Here is an 18,223-nt window from a genome sequence, read left to right on the forward strand (position 1 = left end):
ACCACATACACCACCCAAAACCACAGCACAAAAATATTTTACTCTTCTACCCAGTGAAGCCGAGGAAAACCTAGTGACTAACCACAGAAGAGGCACCACAGTACATCTAAACACTTGCACATTCAAAGAAGGCTCATTCTTCCGGATCAGATAAATTGCCAAGTGCTGCCTTCACAGACAAGATCTTCAAGTAGTCTCCTCAACTCCTCCATACCATATCCCTCTCTTTTCAGTTATGAACTCTCATTGTAACTATTACCTTTAACATATTTAATTTAAAGCCCTGCACACAGAGCGCACAGGTTTATCATCCTTTCTGAATAAAAACTACCATGCTGTACATGTTGTAGTCTGCACTTCTCCATTTTTCTTTTTGCATTTGTGCACTTTTCAGCCATAATTCACCACACACGTGCAGTTGTCAAGGAACCAGAATACATTTCAGAAGGATGGACTTCTGTAATTTTTTCTTTTTCCTGCAAAATTGCTAACTATAAAAACATAGTTTTATAAATAGTAATTAAAAATTATTTGCATGTTTTAGTTTTGCTTTTGCTTTCTGAACTTTGCTCCAATGCCTTCCTGTCAACCAGACTAATTATTTACTTTTACTGCTGATGAATACTACAGAAGCAATTGAAGACCATTATTTCAAATCAATTGATGGTTATTATTCATATATAGTGTATGAAGTATTGCTCTTTCAATTAAAATAGATTTTTTAAATACCCCAGAAACAGGTGACTGTTTAACTGATAACAGGAACTAGCTTCAGAAAGTTCTTGAAGTCTCAGACCCGATGGGTGAAAGGTTTATGTCAAGTGTTTCAGACATAGCTCTTGGTTCAGATGAGCATTTGCATATCAGGCATTTTTCTGAACTTGTTTAAGGAACAACATTCAAAATCATACAGCATTGAGCACATCCCCAGGTTTGAGCAGTATGTTAGACTAGACAATTTCCTGAGGTCCCTTCCTACCTGAAACATTCTATAAGTCTATGGATGTGGTTATAAAACTCACACTGACTGCAATAGGACTAGGGTTAAACCAATACTAACTATATATACACCTGATTGTCAGAACTGTTAAGCATCTTCTAGCTCTGAAATGACATTAGTAAGAGCAACTGGTCATGCTGCACTTTTGAAAGGCAGACCACCCACCAATTCTCATAAACAGAAGTTATTTTTAAGTATTTGATATTTAAAATATCGATCTCAACATCAAAAAAACCTACTTATTTTGAAAATATAATACCAGGATAATACAGGAAAGGACCAGGATTTTGTGCATACACTCTTTTCTATTTCTGAATTGAAATAATGTTTCATGTCAGAAATCTCTTGTGAGGCACTTCCTGTGTCAATGGCATAGTTAAAAAAATCAGGGCACACCTAAAAAGTCAGAAAATAGTTTATCAAATATACAGCTGAATTGTCTACAGGACTAGATTTTTTTTTTCTTATTATGATTATTATTTTTACTTTTCTAGACCAGTATCTCTTTATCTCTTGTTTGGTAAAAATGTATCTGAGTAAAGAACTTCTTATCTTAAATTTTCCTCAGATTCTCCCTCCTGTTCTATACCACATGGTTATCATTTTTTCTACTTGCAGGGAGATTTTAACTGGATCTCTGAGGCTGAGCTTTTGCCTTTCTACAGAGAGGAAGATAAAATACAGAAAGGAAAGAGAGAAGACGATCCAATTAATTCATATTGGGTGAACAGGCAAACAGGTACTGCTGAGCAGGAATCACCCCCACAAAAGGTCATTTATTCTTCTGATGACAACTAATTATACTTTTCAAAATATCTAAGTTCTAGTACTCTAAACAACAGGCATTTCATTTCAAAGAAAGGAGAACAAATGAACATTCAATGTACAGAAGAATAATATAGATGAGAAAGCAAATCTATGAATCATAGCAGCAAGCCAACTAGCCCTGCAGCAGATTCTTCCAGCCAACCAGATATATAAAGGACAGTCTAAAGGATTTTTGCATTTACTCCAGTTAAAACATTCATGAGACTGCAATATTAACACAATACCACACTGATTCCCAGAGACAGAGCCCTGGTACTCAGCTGGGACATTCCATTCCAAGCTGACACATTTCATTAAAGCTCCACTGTGTTTACAGATCATTTTGGGGCACATCCAGGGCTCAGCTACAAAACTGATCAAGTATCTGCTGCACAGTAATATGTATTTTTCATCTGTGCTTTGTGGAAAAAGATGCATTTTGTACACATGGCCTCTAAAGAATTGCTATAAAGTGTGAAAGAAGACTAAATTCTAGAAAACAGAGGAAGGTGTTGTGGGAAAGAGCTATCTTCTAAGACTCAGCCAACAGAAAAGAAACTCTGAGTTCACAGTGCTAAAAACACAAGAGAAAATAGAATGGAGAGATACTAAGAAGTCTTTGGATCCACTAGTCTCCAAATTTCACTGGTTTTTGTGAGATCAGTATAAGTGAAATACTGGTCCTGAGATAAAATTCCTCCTGCTGAAAAATCCAAGCTTCTAGCATACATGTAACAATTAAAATTATGCTATTTTATTATTTTTCCATACTTAACCCTCTGGTATTTAATCCCATCTAGAAATCCTCATTGCAACCAGTGTTAAGAATATTTGTCCAACCTCAATGCCCACTGGGCAGGATCTTGTAAATAAAGTATTTCTTCTGCAAAAAATAAAAATATTAAAAATTGAATAAAATAACCAAATGCATACCTCAGGAAAAAGCTCCCTAAAAATTCTGGAAGAAGCAACTTACAAAATCACTGACTCTCTTTGTGTCACAGCATTTACTTTAAAGTAATTTTACTTTTGGAGTAAGAGAGTATGTTACACAATGACCACACCTCCCTGGGGTGCCTACAAAGAGCACAGCAGGAATAACTCAATTACATTTTTATTGCAGGTAGAGCCTGGCTGCACAAAAAAGTTGCTCCACAACATATAAGGCTCATCTTAAATTGATTAGAGTACATTTCATCTTGGCTTGGATATGGAGTTATTACATATTATCTACATTCAGAGTAAGTTATTGCCTTCTGTTAATTTCTAGAGTATTTCAGGAATAACTCATGTGAAAAGAAGCTGAAATATGCCAGGGAGACTGAAATATAACCCCACATGAACACATACAGTCAGACCCCAAAAGTATGGAAATTCTACATTTGAGTTTCAAAATGAAATTAACTTTCTGTTACATTTACAAGTGAATAAGTAAGCTACTTTATTCCAGTTAAATAAACTGTTACCTTCAAGCACTTTATCTTCTTTTAATTATACAGCCAAGATAACTGCCAAGAGACCTGCAAAGCACCTACATATATATTCTTCTTAGCCAGATTACCAAATTTGACATTTCCTACCCATAAACTTGGAGTTCATTGTCTCAAAAATGCAAATTCTGCTTCAGCTGAGCCCATGGACACTAATGTTTGGGTGCCATAGTGCAAGGCAATATAGGGCATCTATTTTGGTGTCTGTTTACTGGATCTATAATTATAAGCAGTAAGTACATACATTTTTCCATCATTCTTAGAAATCCACCTTTCACACTTCATTATCACTTGTTAATGCCTAGTGTTGGTTTGATTGAAGTGTGTAGGTTGTACTATACTTACCTGCAAATAAAGCACCTTCGTTTGATTCTCAAGTTACTTCAGAAGCTCTCCCTGTTATTACATGCCTCCTTTTCATATTATGAATTTCAGGCAATTTACAGCTTTTGTGTTTCACTTAAAATCTTGTTTGTTGGTGGCACAAAAGTAAAGCTTGACTAGTTTCCTCCCTTTTTCTTTTCATGCTTTCCCTCATGGGATGTAATTTAACTCATATTATTAATGTGAATTATTCATTTCTGAAAATCTTTCAAGTATGTCTGAACCAAGCAGGTTCCCATGTTTACTACCCTGAGAAGGAGAGGAAGATACATATTACAAAGTTTCCATCCTTTGATACATATGTGATTTAATGACAGAATATATATAATCATATATTTATCAAAAGATACTCTAAGTTAAAAATCTGTGCCTAGGTGGGCTACTGTGCCCAGTGAAAATCTGTTTTCTACCAGAGAACTGCAAGATCATTTTTTTATGACTTCTTCAAATCCAAGTTTGTTTGTACAAAGTAAAGACTGTTACATCTCAGAAGTCTCAAAACAAACATGTAAAACAGTAAAGCAGGTGAACCAAATATCTATATGGTTAATTTTATTTAATATAAAATTACATTAAAAGCTCTGGAACAGGCTGCCCAGAGACACTGCAGAGTCTCCTGTGGAGATATTCAAAACCTGGATGTAATCCTTTGTTATATGCTCTAGGGGATCCTGCTTTAGGGGGGGGAGTTGGACTAGATGATCTCTAGAGATCCCTTCTGACTCCAATGATTCTGTGATTTGGTGAAGAATGCATGGATTTGGGACATATGTTTTATTACTACTTACATTGTGCCTACAATATTTTAGTTTATTCTAAAAATAAGTCATTCACTTTACCTGCTTTCAGAAATGTATAATTAGAAGCAACTCTAGTAAGTTGTCTAGTATCTAACTCTGTAACAGAGTTTTTATCCACAGACTGCAAACTCAGTAACTGTATGATGTCACTTTTCCATGGAATGAAGGTCAGTTCACTACAACAAAATCCTACCAGCTATCTCCTTCAGGTTTCCTCTTCTGGTAAAATGTTTGCCACAGGAAAAAAAAGTAGGTGGACAATCAACACTGCTGGAATTAGAGGGATTTTTTTTTCCAAATTGTCTTCTGTTAGGTAAACAAACTGAAAGACTGCTAGAATATGGTTTATCTATCAGCTTGTACATGTCCATGGGCACACAAACCCAAAATGAGGAGGATTCTCAACATTGTGAATTACAACACTTAAGTCTCAGTTAAAGGTAGGTTACTGAATTCTTATTGCCTATTTTGAAAACACAAAACTTTGTTTTCCATGCTGGTTTTGCTAGCTAAATTACAGAGAGACACTGCCAGCCAGTCAGTTCTCACTCCCTCTCGCATAACTTTTGAATGAATTGACAAATTTTGATCAAATTTGACAAAAGGACCTGGTCTCAAAAATATCAAGTTCCAACAAATTTCCATCAGAACTGACAGTTGAGTAGGAGATAAAGACTGACATGAGTCTTCCCAGTGAGGAAAATATTGCCGTGTAAGCTCAGCTATTATCTATTATGCTTGTGTATATATATCAGCCACACAATCCAATTGCATGTAATTCAGAAGCAATCATGAGTCTTCTGTTTCTCACCCAGCCACACACTAGGGAACAGAGGAGTTGTTGGCAATATATTTTGGAATCTGGGGAGAAGCTACGTTTTAGCAATGAAAAGTAAACAAAGAAAGGAAATGTAGTTTGACAGGACATAACTTCACTTGAAACCAAGCTTCAGCACTGTAATCAGATGAATTTGTTACAAGTTTGTAAAGTGTTTGTAATCACTAACCCACTATAATTCGAAACAGTAAAAAGCAATTGTGATTTAACAAGGTTGCAAACAAATTGCTGTTTGTATTCTCCAGTCTTAATTCAAGTAGGACAGTATCCCAGAGTGCACTTGAATTTTTCTGTACAAACACACCCTTAATCTAGGAGGCCTCATGTAATCAAAACCTTTTTAGATGGGTCTGCACTGGGTCTACTGGTAATTACACATTTGGCACCTAGGTTGTTTGGGTCATATCCCAGCTTATTAAAACCTCAATAACTTGAATCTTTTAAGATTCTTAGTACATTGTGGAACAACTCTTTTACCTTTCCAGGCTTTTGTCTGGATGATCCTTGGCCCACATTTATCTGAGAGAATCCCAGTGTTGCCTGCTCTTTGCTTCTGTTCAGTTCTGCTGATGCCAGCCCCTGACTCTGAAAGATTCAAATATGCTGCGCTTCCTTCCAGTCTCCTCAGCCAGTCTCACCACCACCACATAAGGAGGAAAAACAAGCTCCCTCCCAAACCCCTCCTCCTGTTTGCTTTCCCTGCTTATTCAGGACAAGGAGTACACCACCTTTTTATGCAAAGGCATCATACCAGGACCTTGTGTTCTGTTCTTTTTCTACTATGAATCCTTGATTTTTCAAGTCATTGTTTTCAAAGACTGTATTCCATTCTGTCAACTAAGTACTTTACTTATATCTGCTCAAACCTAATAAACACTCCAGAACTGGAGGTCCATCAATGTTACTGAAAATAGTTGTTTGAATTATCATATAAGCAATCCTATCCCTCCCTCGTCCAGATGTTACAGAGCATAAGTGGTAAGAAATCATTCCAAAGAAATCTGCATTGCAGTCATGATCAAAGTGAGTAGATAAAGAAAAGCTGATAGGACGCTGCACAGGAGGCAAATTACTGTGATCTTCATAGAGAAAGGTAATGGATTTATTTTTCTTCTTTTTTTAAATACAGCTTTTCTTCTAGATTCAGAATATTTTTAGCACCCACACGAGCATCTAGTATTAAATTGCAGCAGTTCCTTAGCATCTGAGTAAGAAAGCAATGATAGATCACTGTGATTCTCCTGTCCTTGTTCAGAAATCAAAGAATCATTTACAGACTAAATTACTTCGAACAGCAGAAATCACACAGCTCCATCTTGTGGAAGACACGATTCTTTGTGTAATGTCACAGCTCAGTTCATCCTACAGTTGACTCCCACTTTTATTAATAATGTAGCTTCAGATGTTTTTACCTACAGGGTTTTATGTACTGCAGATATTTATTTAATGTGTAATTTACACAATTTAACCAAGAGCAGGAAAAAATCTGCCTAGCATTTCTATTTATATTCTTCTGTTTCAATTTATTTTCACATCCCATTCTCCCAAACAGGTCCATATTTCAACAGTCCATGTTTGTACCAAGCAGTGCAAGAATCAGCTACTTAATTTTCTTTCTGTCCTCTTTCTTTGCCCTGTAAAAGGTTGAACACTTCACTGAAGTGCCCTCAGTGAACATACCATCAATTAGTTCTAAAAATATGAGATATTCAGCCTTTGCAGGAAGCATATACAATACCTGTTAGGTGCCACAAAAGTGCAGGACAGCAGAGTTTGTCTCATTCGTGTAAATCCACACACAACTCTAATCTGTAATGTTTCCACAATCTAATGCTATCAAAGTAAAACAAGTCGTAACAACTTTTACCTTAGATAAACCAGGTAACTTGTCAAAACAAATATTCAGTCTGTCACCACATGCTCATTATTTCCTCCATCAACCACAGTAGTGACAATTATTCACCTGGTTTTACACGTTCTTTTCATTCACTGTTCAGTTCATACAGTGAACAGGTCACCACCATCACAGTCTCAATGAATAACAGACAAGAATTACATTTAAAGATCCAAATGTTATGAAACTCTGTATTTAATATGAACAAGTCTCAAACACAAGACCCAAAGATTAACTACAAATGTAATACTAATAAAAATTACTGAATAGGAGTTAATCGAATTGGAAATGAAAATTCACTAATTGTTCAACTACATAGTATTTATACATAAAATTTAATGCCTTGTCATAAAAAAAAATTATATTTATTTTTGGCTATACATTTACTTAGAGAAAGTGTATTAAAACATGTCTATGAACAGAGGTCCACAAACTGAAAACCGTTAAGAAAAACATTCCTTCATCTTTAGTATGTAACTTATAAAGACATCACAACATATTTTGATGTTTGGAACAATACTTTGTGTTAGGAGAAGAACGTATTTTCCTAAATTGCAGTCTAATGTAATACTTCTCTATCAGATTCACTCAAGTTTTCTGAAAAAGCAACAAGTAACACAACTCTTGGGACTATTTGCAGGTGACTCTGGCAACATATTTCCCATGAATTTACAATTGAAATGCATGACTGGTTGCAAATGACCCTAAATATTCCCTCAAATCTTCTAACTTAATTAAAAGGATAAATTACCCTAAGTATTTTCATCTTTTTTAATTAGTTTTAAATTAATTTTCAGTGTGAGAGCCAGAAGTCCTAAGAGTAAGGAATTGCACAAAGGAGCTTCTGCTGATCTTCAGATATACCAGATGAATGTCAACGTGATAATCAAAACCAGCTGCATATTCAAATACTGTTTTGGACTATAACAGTCAGAGGCTCTCTGAATTAAGACATGTAAGCAAAAAAAATGCTGTAGAGAACCTCCTAAAAATCTTCCAAAATCTGTATCTTCAGCAAACATGGCAAAACTTCAGGGAGAAAAAAACAGAATGGCATCTTGATTGTTTCTCTATAAAGCCCTGTTGAGACGACTCAATACCACTTCACTCCCCTGAACTCACTTTCCATACTGAGAAAGGTTATGGCACTCCTCTTTTTTGGCAGAAGTCAAAATACTAACTCTCTGGATATGACTGATGAAGAAATATACCTCATTTCTTCTGCCAATATTTTTTTTACTGTATGAATTTTCAGGAGGAGTATCAACCTTATTTCTTTATATTAAGTCTTGAAGTAATTTTTGTTTCTCTGAGAAGTATTAGTATTACCCTGAAATACTGAATCAGAAAGCCTCGAGAAAGGATGAAGAAAAAGAACAAAAGAAAAAAACTTCCCAAGGTTCATATCCCAACCTGACCATGGCTGTCAATCCTTACAAGAAACAGCTACCTCTGAACATAGGTGGATGCTATAGTTCATCCTCTTTACCCAATCAGTCTTTGAACCGTATTCCAGATTCTGTCAACAAGGCTGCCAATTAGTGCCAATCATGGCAGGTTTTTCTGTGATGTGTACACCTATTCAAGAGAAATAGGGCTGATACTACCAATCTACTTTGCATCTGTATTTAAAGAGCCTTTGTTACTACCAAGGTCAGCCTGGTTGAAACAGATACGAAAAACTTAATCCTCCATCATAAAACAAACCACATTGTGCACTTTATAGCTGGAAGTATTCTGAGGCTTTTCACAGAGGTGCCAAGTGACTAGTGCTAGAAAGATAACATAATTTATTCAATAAGGCTACAATTACTTCATTCCCCAAAAGTAGAGCATTAGAAATTATGTTAATTAAGATAAATATTAAGAAAGTATTAAAGCATTATCACAAGACAAACCAAACAACAAAGGAGTTGCTGACTATTACAACTGCTACAAATAATACTTTACAGTGATACTCTGTGTTGTGTGTGGTACTGAGAAGATACCTAATTACACACTGTCTGGCAGCAGCAGTCTGGCACATTTAATCATCCTTAACCCTTTGTATTTTCATTACTTTGGTGAATACCATTAAAATTCAAATGTTATCGAAACATGGCATTAGAAATAATTTAGTATTTCCTATTTTAGACTGAAAAATATATTATTAAATGTTAGTTGAGGTGGGTTGTTCTAGTTAAAAACAGGACTAAGTGCAGTACAAACATACCTGCATCTTCTGTGTGTTTCCCAGTCCATCCATTTATCTATTCCAATACATGTGTATCTTGAATAAGACATTGAAAGTGTAATCCTGAATTCCCTTGTAATCTAAACAGCAGATTTAGCTGCAGAAGGAATCAAACATCAGGCTTAGGGTTGAGAGAATTAAACAGCAAAATGCCTTGAAGATTTTGCAGGTAATCAGTTTTAATATAAAGGCTCTTGTTTTATTATGCATGAATATGACTATGATTCTTTGGATTCTAAATTCCTTTATCAATGTTCAAGGAGTTTTAAGAGCCTCATTGTATATCTCTTTTATAGGATTATGAACATTTGCAAATGGGGTCACGTAGTAATGCTTCAAAGGCTAAAAAGTTAGATCAAGACATATTTTCCAAAACTCTTGAAAATATTTTAAAATTAGAAGCCCTGCCCAATATATACTGCCATATTCAAAGTCGCAGCATGCTATGTGAAATTTAGCAACACCTTTTTTCATATATATATATACATATATATATATAATTTTTCTCTCTCCCTCACTGTTTTCCTACAATAATGGCTACATCTGCACAACTTTATCCAAAAGTAAGTACTAAGAGGTTTATTTGAATAAAATTAAAATAAAGCTACAAAAATAAAAGCTATGTATACTGAAGATTTAATTTACTATATTCATTTTCTAAGCAAAAGTGTGAAAGGATTTTTAAAAAATCTTAGATTAAGGCTGAGCACCTCTACAGCAGTTTTGTTGTCCTTTATCTAGAGGAACAAAAATCTCAAAGCTGAATCAACAGAGGATTTATAAATTTTTTTAAAGTATCTTACAGCTACAACTTCAGTTTTCTATATTTGTGTAGAGTGGGTCACTCAATATTATGTACAGAGAAGTTTGTTTAGTATTCAGGTATATATAATTGGAGCCTGAATTATAATCTGAGCTCACAAATGAGTAAATTGATACTTTGTTCACTGAAGATAATGCTAGGGATACTGAGTTTTATAAGATTAAAAAAGTCAGAAACATAATACATGAATGCAAATAAATGCTTGACATTGAACTAAGAATAGTTATGCAACATATGAAATGCTGGAAAAAGACTAAAAGCTTTTTAAAAATTAGAATTATTAAGACTGGACTATCACTTCCATGTTCTAGAACTCATCTGCGTGAGAGACTGAAAGTACTTTTGTTCTCTTAAAATTATTCCAGACACTGTTTAAAATAATCTATGTTTCAGACAGCTTTTGATTGTTCTGCAGTATCATAAATGATTAAAAAGTAAAGATGCAAGAGGTTTATGAATTTTAATAATTTTAAAGATACAGTGTTCAGCATCCTCCAACAGGAAGGCCAGGAGTAGCTGGCAATACAAAATTGTAGGAATTATCTGTCTCTGGTTCTCTAAATACTGACATGAGCATTCTATTAGGAGCCCCATATAGAGAAAATAGTTTCCAGTTTTATTTTTTCAGTCCCTTAATCACAAACCTGACAAGAGAAAAACTCCCTCTCAGTAAGTTTATCACTTCCCAATAAGTAAAAACAGAGATTTAGATACAACTGAGAAGCTCCATCTGTGTTCTTTAAGGTCTGTGACTGCAATGCCATAAAATGAAAAACTGCTCATTGTTGATGAGAAAAGACGGTGGCCTAGAATTGCTTGATGGATAATAAACCCAGAAAAGAAAGGATCCATTAAAAGGAAACAGAAAATAACCCAATGAAGGAAGTCCCATTTCCTTTTTAATTCCTTAACAAGTATGGACAGATCGTTAGAAAGTAATTATGTTTGGAATTTGGGATGCTAATATTCTCAGCAGGTCAAATAACACATGGAGAAAGAATTGCCACAGATGTACGTGAGTGATGGGTTGCAGTAATCAGAACTGACTCAATATGGCAACCCAACTGAGTTTTGCACAAGCCAAAGGAAAAAAAGGAGTTATTTAAATTGTGTCTCTTAAGGGAAACAGTCCTTCTTCATGTGTCAGTCTGTAGGCTGCTAGAGCAAAGAGTCTTCTGTAAGGTGGTAGATGAAGCGTAGGCTCAAATACAACATCTTTTATTTTTTGATATTGTAGTGACAGAGAAGGGTTTGTCAGGTTTATATACAGACATGGTATGCAAAAAGCTTTCCAGTCAATATACATGTGCTCATGGAGGTGAGCAAACACTGGCAGCCAGGAACGTAAGAACAGCCAGCTCAGATCAGAGCAAAGGTCTGGATCTGACAGTAACCTTTTGTGGATGCCAAGGGAAGACTGAAGGAACAGGCAGCATATAGTGAGACTTCCTGAACAGGAGCTCCTCCTTTCAGAGCTTTGGGTCCTGGTATTTCATAGCTTTGGGTGTTTTATAACACTAATAATTCTTAAAAAAAAACATGTAAACTCTTACATCCACTGTCTTCAAGACAAAAAGAAAGCTAGGATGCTGAAGGAAGCAAGGCAAGAGGTCTGGAGCAGCAAAAAGGAGAGATTGCAAAAGCAGAGAATAAATGGGATAGAACTGGAAAGAAAGAGCAGCAGCAGCACTTGAAGAAAAGGATGGAAAGGAACTTGAGGCAGAGATTTTTCCCCACCTGTGAGTGACAGTACTGGGTACTCTCCGGGAAGGTAACAACCAGCATTAAGCACATGATGACAGCACAGAAGGGGCACACTGTAACCTAAACAAGTGTTAAGAAAGAGATACAGTAAAATCTAGAAAGAAAATTAGTTCAAACTTTACTGGAGGTATTTTTAATTGCATGCATCTGTATGAGATGCCAGACAATTCACCGATACATGTATCACTTACTAGCTTTCTTAGCCATGCAACCCTAAAATATCTTGCCCTTTGTCTCTCACCCCATATGTCTCATATTCTGAGTGGAGCCCACTCCAGTAGCTGTTTTCAAAAATGTGTATTTTTTACAGTGTCGAGGGGATTCAGCAGTTCTGTGAAAAAAAACAGTAGGGAGACAGTGGTTGATAACACCACAAAGGAAGATGGGAGGGCAGATTTGGTACAGTAAGAGTGTGTCAAAAAAAGCATAGCAGAAGAAATAATACTTTCATTTACTGAGCTACTAATGGTACTGAAATTGTACCATTCATTTGTTAAGATGAATATGCCTGACTGTAGGTTTTCTTCTTAGTCTGTATATTTTGATTATATGAACCCCACAGCTCAGCAGTAAATTACTGCAATTAAATTTGATTCTTTAGGATCTACAGTAGTAGCATAAGTACATCTCATGGCAGAATCTAGAATTCCACTCTAAACTCTCGTTTAAATGTTTGTGTAAAGTGAGTGGTTACATTCAAGAGTGCTGACAAACTTCAGTAGCAATTCTATAGAGATACAAGGCAATACTGGTTTCTTAAAATTCCAAAGAAAATTTAGTATATATATCACAGTAATGTGTGAAAAAGAAGTACAACTTCAGTTAATTTATTAAAAAACACCTTAAGCTTTCAGTCACCATTTTTGTATACCAAATGCAGACATTTCAACGAGAATCTTAGCTTACAGAAAAAATGTTTTTCATGCTGTTCCTTCTCAATTTTAGTAGCACATCCACTGTGAAACTAGCACCATTCCACCTGTGAAACCTCATCTATTTTACCTCATAACAAATCTGAGAAGCTCATTATTTTTTCTATACGAGTACAGAAGAACTTGACACAAAACAAACTGCAAATAATCAGATGTAAGATGTAACTCTAGAAGAAAATTACACCCCTCCCTTTTGTTAGGTGAAACCACAAGTTTCAATAGAGACTTGGCAAGGGAAGTGGGAACAAAATATAAGAACTAGGAGAACGAAGAGAGATCCCATAGTAGAAGATCTGCCGGGAAGTCACAAGTAATAACAACTAATCCACTGAATTAAATTTGACAAAGTGTGAGATTAATCAAGACACTTATTTCTGATTAAAAAATCAGTTTCCATGTATGATACATTTCTTCTGTTCTTGTTTTCAAAAGTTCCCAGTGAACTACTGCACACTTCCCCGTGCTGAATTAATTTAACTTACAAAGTGTGCTTTTCTTCTTTGTGAAAGTTACTGTGCAGAACAATAGTTGCTCTATCACTACAGCGTCATTTAGAAAAGGATACACGTATGTAGTAGACATACTGGAGAATTTTGTCATAACTTGGAAATCCTGTAAATAGATCATTCAAGGGAAAAAGGTAGCACAGAACTGGAACAAATCAAGTACTTTCTTCTTATATCGCAATAGACTTTGAAGTTCTCAAATAGCACTTGATCCTCTTTCATCAGTCAGTGCACAAACACAAAATAGAGGATTTTGCAGATGTCACCTGACAAGCTATGGCACTGCTCACTCCACTTGACTCCACTCTGAAGAACAGCGAGCAAAATTAAGCACATACATACATCTGAACCACTTGCAGCTGAAATTATGATCTACCTGCATGAAGACACTGCCCTGTGAACTGAAATGGCTGTGGCACACATACGTGTTCCAATTAGCTACAAATATGGGGAAACCAATAGCCAAATTATTCACTATGGCTTTGGCAAACACAGTAAAGTCATGATTAAGATAGCTGCCTCCTTCCTCAAAAAACCTCAACAAATGCCTTTGCATATCCTTAATAAAGTTATAACTTGCAGCATTCATCTGTTAAATAAAAATTCTTAAAAAACCCCAAGCAATCAGAAATCAGTTCCATGCATATTCATATAGTTGTAATTGCTATGGAAACCATCTCTAGTAATTCAGTCTTTGTCTCAAAGCATCAGAGACATTCTCCCACCTTCCAGGGTCTCTCTGGAGCATATTTATGTGGATGAGCTCTTCAGTATTGTTTTCTGCCCAGGCTTCCCAAATAGCTGCTTAAGTAGCACCAAGGGCTGGCAGAATCACTACAAGTTTTACCAAAAAAAGGATACTGTTTCTTTAGTCTGTTCTTCAAGCTGTCCTAATTTTAGCCACCCTTCACTATTAGAAATTTTGGGGAACCTGAAAACAAATTATGCAGGTTTAAACTGCATTTTTAAAATTCATGCCTTTTTAGTATCTATATTATCTTCACTGACATGGACTTACTAGAATTCTATTCACTCTCCTGGAAAGTGGTTTAAGCCTTTTTTTAAGTTTCTCATATAATTAGATTTTTTATTTGTATAATTCCTCACTAACATACAAAGATTATATCTCTGAAGCAATCTACTTGTTTTTCTTAGCAAGAAAATAATTAAATGATCAGGACATCTGTAGGCCTCACACTTTCAAGAACCTAAGAAACTGCTCAAAATCAGATGAGACCTTTGAGTGTTATATTGGTAAAACATTTTATCTGACTAACCTACAAGCTCCCTAGAAACATACAGTCTGTGATTAAAAGCAGCATGCAAAGTTTGTAAGTGATTCAAAGAACTCTTGAAGCTCAGTAAAGACAATTTACTCTTTCAATCTAAAATAAGAAGCCAGTTTCAGTCTTAACTATGAAATTATGATTGCTTCTTAGTAATTAGAGATTTCCTACAGGCTCTGAAGAATGTAAGCCAATGGTTTTCTCTCTACTTTAAATTGAGTTTAAAATATCATCAAAAATAGAACAGATCTCACATTCATAATACTATCTTACAAAGACAGAAATCTGAGAAGTGTGACAATTCAGAACATACCTATTTTTTCAGATAGTTACTGAAAGCAAGAGTAAAAAAGACATATGGATTTGAAATGCAAGTAAAGATGTAGATTCCAATTATGATTTTTTATTGCTTCATAAATCACAGGAATTTCATTGAATCACTTGATTCAATTCAATCACTTGAATTTCATTCAAGTTTACAAATGCTCCAAAGATCACTTCTTTTCACACACACACACACACACACAAATGCAACCAAAAACTTCTAGTAGCACACAGAACATGATGGGTTTTTTCAATATTTTTTCACTTAAGGTCAGGAATTTAAAAATGTCTACCTATGTTATACCGTCCAATACATCCATTGCATCACCAGCTGCTGCTTCTTTTGTTAGTAACAAAGTAATTAATTTGAAAAATTACTTTTATTAAATGAATAGCTAAACATCTCTGAATATGACCATGTCCCTTAGAAATGTATTATAGACTTCAACATAAGTAACATTAAAACACTTCATCTATCTGTCATTTTTATATATTGCTACAATTAAGAAATCTCATTGTATTTCATGACCTTTAAGTCTAGAAACTATTAAAGTGGGATATTCTACATGGTCACCACATATATGATTTACATATGAGGCAAGAGTAGAGGGAAAAAAAAAATTAAGGTTGTTCAGAATACTTAAGAACACACTGCACGTGTCTTTCAAGTTTTTAACCTAGCTTTGTGATTGTGGAGGAAAAATTCTATGGCAATCATTAATAGATGCTTAAGTTTAATTCTGAGTTTACTGGAGACAAAGAACATTGAACACACTCGCTGTTATTTGTATGGCAATTACACCTAAGGGGAAAACAGGTGAAGAAGTCAGTAATTCCAGAGTCTCATGGTCTGTGCAGAGTGTACCTTTCCCTTACTAATGTTCCCTATCCATCAGACCAGTGCCCAAATCAATTCTTTAATTGGAGTTCATTTTTAACTCAGCAAAAACGTGTCATGTTTAATTTTTACAATTGCTTCCTTGAAAAAGAATAATTGGATTTTCTTTTATAGAGGAAATATTTCTTGACCTGTAAAGAATGTTCTATATGTAGACTGCTGAAGAAAAATCTATTTCAGCCAATTACAAACTACAGAAAGTGCCCACCTCAGAACTAAATATTCTAAGAACATGAATATATGTAGCTCAAAGATGGCTTATAATACATTTCCAAATCATGAACTAATTTTTTTCAATTTCTGGTGTATATTTAAACCTAGATATAAATGTCAGGAGTTCTATTTTTGCTCATTTTGAAAGGAAGGTTGTTCTTATATAAAAAACCTAGACAACAAAACTATCATTAATTCAGTTTCACTTCAGCAGTCTTATCTTTTAACCGTAAACTCCAACAGGTCTTTGTTTCCACTGAAGGTACTATGTGGTGTATGACATAATGATACAAGATAACTCTAATAACAGGACCTCTTAAGAATAATCAGATAGTCAGTTTAGGAACTAGCATGTCGATAAATCTAATCTGAGATAATTAATCAAAATGTGAATAGAATTTGAAGAAAATATAGATTATTTTATTTATTCTAAAGTTGGCTCTGTAGGAAATTACAAAATCTGACAATTTTTAGGACATTTCAAAGAAATTGGCCCAAGTCTTTGTTCCTAACACAACTGAGGTTAAAACATTGCCTAAATCAGTCAGAGATGTTACTCTGTGGATAATGGGGTCAATCAGGCTAAAATCGAAACAGCAAACCAAGCCAAAGACACAATGAAACCCCACAGATTAGGAAAGCTCACCACAATATACAGCTAAAAATAATTTTTACTCTTATTCAAAGATAGGATGGAAGACAAAATAAAAAGTTGATGTTCTAAAAGTTTTACATAAATTATTTAAATATTGGCTTTCTTTTCACAGGGAGTCCTCCTCAGCTCTTTACATGATCAGTAACAAAAGTTCATTCATATGATGTATAAATAGTGTTACTAGTTTTCCAAGGCTGCTGCATTATGTAAATGGACAAATTAATGAACTTAGTCATTGTTTCTTGCATTTTTTTCTTCCCTAGTAATGATTAATAACTTGTCAAAATTAAAATAAATCTTAAAAAATTGTCAAAAGCGTATCTTAAACAGGAGATTAATATTATTATTGAGGACCCCAAGAATAACAAGTGATGCAAGTAATAATCCCACCTCCAAGGATTTGTTCTACTACACTACTACACCTTTCATATGGCGTGACCATGTTGAAGCAAACAGGTCAGGTAATGCCTTTTTAAAACATGCAAATAAAGGCCTGTCTTGGAAGGTTGGTAACAGGCTGTGCTAAGCATCTCTTACAATCCATTAGCTTGAAAGTAGCCTATAATTTCAATTTGTTTATAATTTTATATGGAATTAAACTCCTAGCTACCCAAAATGTTTATTACATACATATATATAACACATTTTAATATGCTAAATACTAAAAACAAGCCCTCATTATTGACTACAGAAATGCATGAGCATATACTCCCCTCAATATAATTCTCCTAGCCTTTTATTAATGACTTGAAAATTACATATCTAATTCTTAGCCAAACGTTATTCATCCTGTTTCTACAAAAGTTAATTCTTGTGTTTTTACAAATACTTTTTTTCAATATTACTCTAATAATTTCACAAAAAGTAATTACAAGATTTAGGCCTAAATTCTGCTCCTTTAAAGTAACAAATGATAGCACTCCAGTGGTTAATAAATACATAAGCACAAGAACTACATTTCACAATTTTACATTAATGCTATATTTAGCTATAGTAAAAAATACTAAAATATATACAGTACAAAGTAAAATTAAGACTAAAGAGATGCCTGAAATATTTTATTTAGACCTTTAGATAATATACTATTTCAAATTCATGTCAGAAAAAGCAAGTGAAGAAAACGGCTGCTATCTAAATTGTATGGACAATTCTACAAAAATACTGCAGCTCTTCAAGAAGTGGCCTTACTGGACCACAGCTTTTCAGACAGTATTCAAATTAGTAACAAAAGTTATAATAGTCATGTTATTGTGTAACACTTTGTTTTAATCAGTAAAATAACTTTCAGGACATAAAAATGAAATGTTGTTCAAGTAAAAATATTAATTTTTTGAAATTTTTATGGTGCAACTTTTAAATGCAAACATCAAAGAGCT

Source organism: Apus apus, chromosome 14, assembly GCF_020740795.1.
Source record: "Apus apus isolate bApuApu2 chromosome 14, bApuApu2.pri.cur, whole genome shotgun sequence".
Classification (NCBI taxonomy): domain Eukaryota; kingdom Metazoa; phylum Chordata; class Aves; order Apodiformes; family Apodidae; genus Apus; species Apus apus.